Raw genomic sequence first — 7117 nt, 5'->3', positions numbered from 1 at the left:
TTTTTGTCTCTCCAGTCCCTCCCACAAAAAGAGCAAATAGAAGACCATGTAAGTTTAAAATTCTGAAGGTAAACAAGCCCAGTGTATTCCATAATCCTACAAACTCTCCAATGGAAAAAAAGTTAAGTCATTAAGAATAAAAGAGAAAAAGAAACTGTGCTTGACTGGTTGCTGAAATTCTTCTATTTTTTTGACCCTTTGAAGTTCAAGGCATATTTTTAGCTCTCAGATAAATTTGTACAACTGGATAAAGATAAAATGATAGTATAATCCATCTTGTGAGATAAATAATTTTTTCAAAACTGTCTGATTTTTCTAGAAATATTTTGAGTAATCTGTTGACATTCCTGTGGTCAAATTATTATGGCAATAAATACAGCGCAAATGATATATTAAGTTGTGTGAAGCAGCTACTTCCAAGAAATGTTTTTACTATGTCCTTGTAAAAACAAGTAGAGACATCCCTGAACATCCTATGCTCAAAATTTTCATCCATATCAACTGTACAATTATAGCAATCTTAATAAGCATGTGATAGTTTCAACAAACTAGGAGAAAATCTTGTGAGAATTACTGTGGTATATTTCTTGACTAAAAGATTATTGAGCCATAACCTGCTAGTCCAGTGTTACAACAGAAAGAGGACACAGAGCAATAAGTAAAAGGTAACTCAATTTAATGGGCTTCCTGGGTGGCTCAGTGGTAAAGAATCTGCCTGCCAAACAGGAAATACACATTCAATCCCTGGGTCAGGAAGATCTGGAGAGGAAAATAGCAACCCCCTCCAGTATTCTTGCCTGGGAAATCCCATGGACAGAGGAGCCTGGCAGACTATAGTCCAAGAGGGTGCAGAAGAGCCAGACAAGACTTAGCAACTAAATAACACCTCAACTTGTGTCTTAAATCATTTGAATACCATTAAGTGGATATTGAGTAAGTGCCGCTAAATATGAATGAGTTCCATTTTTTGAAATGTATTTATTCTTAATTAGAGGATAATTAATTTACAATATTGTGTTGGTTTCTGCCATACATCAACATGAATCAGTCATAGGTATACATGTGGTCCATCCGTCTTAAACTTCCCTCCCACCTCCTACCACATTCCACCTCTCCAGTTTGTCAGAGCACTGGGTTTGAGCTCCCTGCATCATACAGCAAATTCCCACTGGCTGTCTATCTTACATATGGTAAAGTATATGCTTCAATGCTATTTTCTCAATTCATTCCACCCTCTCCTTCCCCCTCTGGGTCTACAAGTCTTTTCTCTATGTCTGAATCTCCTTTGTTGCCCTGCAATTAGGTTCATCAGTACCATCTTTCTAGATTCCATATATATGCATTCATATACAATATTTGTTTTTCTCTTTCTGACTTACTTCACACTGTGTAATAGGCTCTAGGTTCATCTGCCTCCTTAGAATTAACTCAAATACATTTCTTTTTATAGCTGAATGATGCTACATTGTATATATGTACCTCAACTTCTTTATCCATTCATCTGTCAATGGACATCCACATTACTTCTATGTTCCCAATATTGTAAATAGTGCTGCAATGAAAACTCAGGTATATGTGTATTTTTCAGTTATGGTTTCCTCAGGGTTTATGCCCAGTAGTGCGATTGCTGGGTCATATGGTAGTTTTACTTACAGTTTTTTAAGGAATCTCCATACTATCTTCCATAGTGGCTGTATCAACTTACATTCCCACCAAGAGTGCAAGAGGGTCCCTTTTTCTCCGCAGCCTCTCCAATATTTGTTTGTAGATTTTTTGATGATGGCCATACTGACTGGTGTGAGGTGATACCTCATTGTAGTTTTAATTTGCATTTATGTAATAATGACCAACCAGTCCATCCTGAAGATAAGTCCTGGGTGTTCATTGGAAGGACTGATGCTGAACTGAAGCTGAAACTCCAATACTTTGGCCACCTCATGAAAAGAGTTGACTCATTGGAAAAGACCCTGATGCTGGGAGGGATTGGGGGCAGGAGGAGAAGGGGACGACAGAGGATGAGATGGCTGGATGGCATCACCAACTCGGTGGGCATGAGTTTGAGTAAACTCCGGGAGTTTGTGATGGACAGGGAGGCCTGGCGTGCTGCGATTCACGGGGTCACAAAGAGTCGGACACGACTGAGCGACTGAACTGAACTGAACTGAACTGAATAATGACCGATGATGAGCATTTTTCATGTGTTTGTTAGCCATCTGTGTGTCTTCTTTGGAGAAGTGTCTGTTTAGATATTCTGCCCACTTTTTGATTGGGTTGTTTGTTTTTCTGGTATTGAGCTGCTTATATATTTTGGAGATTATACTTTGTCAATTGTTTCATTTGCTATTATTTTATCCCATTCTGAGGATTGTCTTTTCACAATGTTTATAGTTTTTTTGCTGTGTAAAACTTTTAAAAAATATAGAATGCTTCAAAAATTTGCATGTCATCCTTGTCTAAGGGCCATGCTAATCTTTTCTACATCATTCCAATTTTAGTACATGTGCTGCCAAAGTGAGCACAAATGAGTTCCATTCTGAGTGTGCATTTGTAGGTCCAAAAAAGTTAGCCTAGGTACCCAACACAAATATAATCAGCTATATAGTACTTTACTGTAAGAGGTTTATAGTACTATTCACAAATACAAGAAAAATAAAAAAATAAAGAAAACATTTTAAATCTTACAGGATACTATCTTGAAAAGTACAGTAGTACAGTACTGCATAAAGCTGGCATATAGGGGCTGGCATTAAGTGAACTGGCAGGAAGAGTTACTGACTGGAGTAGAGAGAGGCAGTGGGAGACGATGGAGCTGAAGGATACCACACAATAGGAGATGTGGGGCAAGCTGCAATTTCACTCACGCCTGATATCAATGGCAGAGATTCTGGTTCCCTGCTGGATTCAATTCTATCTAACATCTTGAAAAGACAGTCCAGTGATGCCTAGGTATCACTGGGTATCATTTTATTCTCATCATGGATAACATGGTACCACGGGATTGCATTCCAAATGGCTGCTACAATCTTTGTGCACCATTCTCTGTTCAGGTCCCATGCCTCAAAAGTTAACAGTGCCTCCTCAAATAGAAGTAACTTACTTGATTGGACATGTGAATGAACATTTGCATCTTTGAAAGTTTGCAACTTGAAAGTTTGCTTGTAGGAGACTTCAAGTGCTTCACAGCGACACTAATTTAGAAACTCCTTTTCCTGCCCATAAGCATTCCTTATATATAGCTACTACTTTCATACTCGTTTCTTTTTCATACTAGTTTCTAAGAAAGGAAGGAAGGAAGAAAAGGAAAAAGAAAGGAAGCAAGGAAATGTGAGAGAAAGAAAAAAAAATAAAGAGAAATTCTTTAAGTCTTGATCAGCCTGGTTTTCTACCTCCTCTTTCTCTCTTTCTGCTAGGTAGGTTGCTCCTAAAAGGGAGGGGAATGGAAAAAAAAAAAAAAAAACTGAGTTCACAAGGACAGTAGTAGAGGGAACACTGTGGACAAATTTAAGTTAAACATTTTTTACTAAAAATTTTTACAAGAATACTTCCATATATTCTTGCCATCTAAACAAATTTACCTAAATCAGTTGTTCTAAAACTTGGCTGCAAATTTGAGACACTGAAGGGGCTTTCATGTTTCCTTCATTGATGAAGGATAATTTTACTGATTGTAGAATTCTAGGTTGATGAGTTTCTTAACATTTTAAATATTTTATCCCACTTTCTTCTTGCTTGCATGGCTTGTGATAACAGGTCTTCTATAATTTTTATCCTGCTTCTCTATATTTAAGGTGGTTTATTACTTCTGACATTTCTCAGGATGTTCACTTTGCTTTTGTTTTTTTTTTACATTTCAGAGCTTTTATTTTTATTTATTTATTTATTTTTTTTTTTTTGGCTTTTCATTCTTTTTTTTTTTTTTTCCAGTGGGTTTTGTCATACATTGATATGAATCAGCCATAGAGCTACATGTATTCCCCATCCCGATCTCCCCTCCCACCTCCCTCTCCACTCGATTCCTCTGGGTCCTCCCAGTGCACCAGGCCCGAGCACTTGTCTCATGCATCCCACCTGGGCTGGTGATCTGTTTCACCATAGATAATATACATGCTGTTCTTCTGAAACATCCCACCCTCACCTTCTCCCACAGAGTTCAAAAGTCTGTTCTGTACTTCTGTGTCTCTTTTTCTGTTTTGCATATAGGGTTATCGTTACCATCTTTCTAAATTCCATATATATGTGTTAGTATACTGTAATGTTCCTTATCTTTCTGGCTTACTTCACTCTGTATAATGGTCTCCAGTTTCATCCATCTCATTAGAACTGATTCAAATGAATTCTTTTTAACAGCTGAGTAATATTCCATGGTGTATATGTACCACAGCTTCCTGATCCATTCATCTGCTGATGGGCATCTAGGTTGCTTCCATGTCCTGGCTATTATAAACAGTGCTGCGGTGAACATTGGGGTGCACGTGTCTCTTTCAGATCTGGTTTCCTCGGTGTGTATGCCCAGAAGTGGTATTGCTGGGTCATATGGCAGTTCTATTTCCAGTTTTTTAAGAAATCTCCACACTGTTTTCCATAGTGGCTGTACTAGTTTGCATTCCCACCAACAGTGTAAGAGGGTTCCCTTTTCTCCACACCCTCTCCAGCATTTATTGCTTGTAGACTTTTGGATAGCAGCCATCCTGACTGGTGTGTAATGGTACCTCATTGTGGTTTTGATTTGCATTTCTCTGATAATGAGTGATGTTGAGCATCTTTTCATGTGTTTGTTAGCCATCTGTATGTCTTCTTTGGAGAAATGTCTGTTTAGTTCTTTGGCCCATTTTTTGATTGGGTCATTTATTTTTCTGGAATTGAGCTTCAGGAGTTGCTTGTATATTTTTGAGATTAATCCTTTGTCTGTTTCCTCATTTGCTATTATTTTCTCCCAATCTGAGGGCTGTCTTTTCACCTTGCTTATAGTTTCTTTTGTTGTGCAAAAGCTTTTAATTTTCATTAGGTCCCATTTGTTTATTTTTGCTTTTATTTCCAATATTCTGGGAGGTGGGTCATAGAAGATCTTGCTGTGATTTATGTTGGAGAGTGTTTTGCCTATGTTCTCCTCTAGGAGTTTTATAGTTTCTGGTCTTACATTTAGATCTTTAATCCATTTTGAGTTTATTTTTGTGTATGGTGTTAGAAAGTGTTCTAGTTTCATTCTTTTACAAGTAGTTGACCAGTTTTCCCAGCACCACTTGTTAAAGAGATTGTCTTTTTTCCATTGTATATCCTTGCCTCCTTTGTCAAAGATAAGGTGTCCATAGGTTCGTGGATTTATCTCTGGGCTTTCTATTCTGTTCCATTGATCTATATTTCTGTCTTTGTGCCAGTACCATACTGTCTTGATGACTGTGGCTTTGTAGTAGAGTCTGAAGTCAGGCAGGTTGATTCCTCCAGTTCCATTCTTCTTTCTCAAGATTACTTTGGATATTTGAGGTTTTTTGTATTTCCATACAAATTGTGAAATTATTTGTTCTAGTTCTGTGAAAAATACTGTTGGTAGCTTGATAGGGATTGTATTGAATCTATAGATTGCTTTGGGTAGAATAGCCATTTTGACAATATTGATTCTTCCAATCCACGAACACTGTATGTTTCTCCATCTGTTTGTGTCCTCTTTGATTTCTTTCATCAGTGTTTTTTAGTTTTCTATGTATAGGTCTTTTGTTTTTTTAGGTAGATATACTCCTAAGTATTTTATTCTTTTTGTTGCAATGGTGAATGGTATTGTTTCCTTAATTTCTCTTTCTGTTTTTTCATTGTTAGTATATAGGAATGCAAGAGATTTCTGTGTGTTAATTTTATATCCTGCAACTTTACTCTATTCATTGATTAGCTCTAGTAATTTTCTGGAAAAGTCTTTAGGGTTTTCTGTGTGGAGGATCATGTCATCTGCAAACAGTGAGAGTTTCAATTCTTCTTTTCCTATCTGGATTCCTTTTACTTCTTTTTCTACTCTGATTGCTGTGGCCAAAACTTCCAACACTATGTTGAGTAGCAGTGGTGAGAGTGGGCATCCTTGTCTTGTTCCTGATTTCAGAGGAAAGGCTTTCAATTTTTCACCATTGAGGGTGATGCTTGCTGTTGCTTTTGGTTTTTTGCATTTTGAATAGCATACACCTACATATATGTTTTTTGGGTTATTCTGCTTGACTGTAAATCTCTGGATCCATTTCTTTCTCCAGATACAGGGCAAATGAATTTCCCTGTAACTCCAATCTTCTAATTGTTGATCAGTTGCTCAGCTGTGTCCAACTCTTTGTAATCTCACGGACTGCAGCACGCCAGGTTTCCCTGTCCTCCACCAACACCTAAAGTTTGCTCAAACTCACATCCTTTGAGTCAGTAATCTCACCCAATGATCTCATCCTCTGTCATCCCTTTCTCCTCCTGGCTTCAATCTTTCCCAGCATCAGGGTCTTTTCCAATGAGTCAGTTCTTCGCATCAGGTGGTCAAAATATTGGAGCTTCAGCTTCAGTATCGTCCTTCCAATGAATATTCAGGACTGATTTCCTTTAGAATTGACTGATTTGATCTCCTTGCAGTCCAAGGGACTCTCAAGAGTCTTCTCCAACACCACAGTTCAAAAGCGTCAATTCTTTGGTGCTCAGCCTTCATTATGGTCCAGCTCGCACATCCATACATGTCTACTAGAAAAACCATAGCTTTGACTAGATGGATCTTTGTTGCCAAAATAATGTCTCTGCTTTTTAATATGCTAAGTTTGTCATAGTTTTTCTTTCAAGGACCAAGCATCTTTTAATTTTGTGGCTGCAGTCACCATTCTCTGTGATTTTGGAACCCCCCCCAAAAAAAATAAAGTGTCTCACTGTTTCCATTGTTTCCCCATCTATTTGCTATGAATGATGGAACCAGATGCCATAATCTTAGTTTTTTGAATGCTGAACTTTAAACCAGCTTTTTCACTCTCTTCTTTCACTTTCATTAAGAGGCTCTTTAGTTCTTCTTCATTTTCTGCCATAAGAGCCTTGTCATCTGCATATCTGAGGTTATTGATATCTCTCCTGGCAATCTTGATTCCTGCTTCTGCCTCATCCAGCCTGGCATTTC

The 7117-nt window shown here is 37.8% G+C and overlaps 1 non-coding gene across 1 annotated transcript; it reads right to left on the bottom strand.

The window, feature by feature from the left end:
• Positions 1 to 2412: 2412 nt before the first annotated feature.
• LOC136146770 (U6 spliceosomal RNA) lies at positions 2413 to 2519 on the bottom strand. The gene has a single exon (XR_010659058.1). It is a non-coding gene; the product is annotated as a U6 spliceosomal RNA (small nuclear RNA).
• Between the last annotated feature and the right edge of the window lie 4598 nt (positions 2520 to 7117).

The sequence above is a fragment of the Muntiacus reevesi genome, chromosome 14 (genome assembly GCF_963930625.1).
Source record: "Muntiacus reevesi chromosome 14, mMunRee1.1, whole genome shotgun sequence".
NCBI lineage: Eukaryota > Metazoa > Chordata > Mammalia > Artiodactyla > Cervidae > Muntiacus > Muntiacus reevesi.
This window is presented reverse-complemented; position numbering and strand designations above follow the sequence as displayed.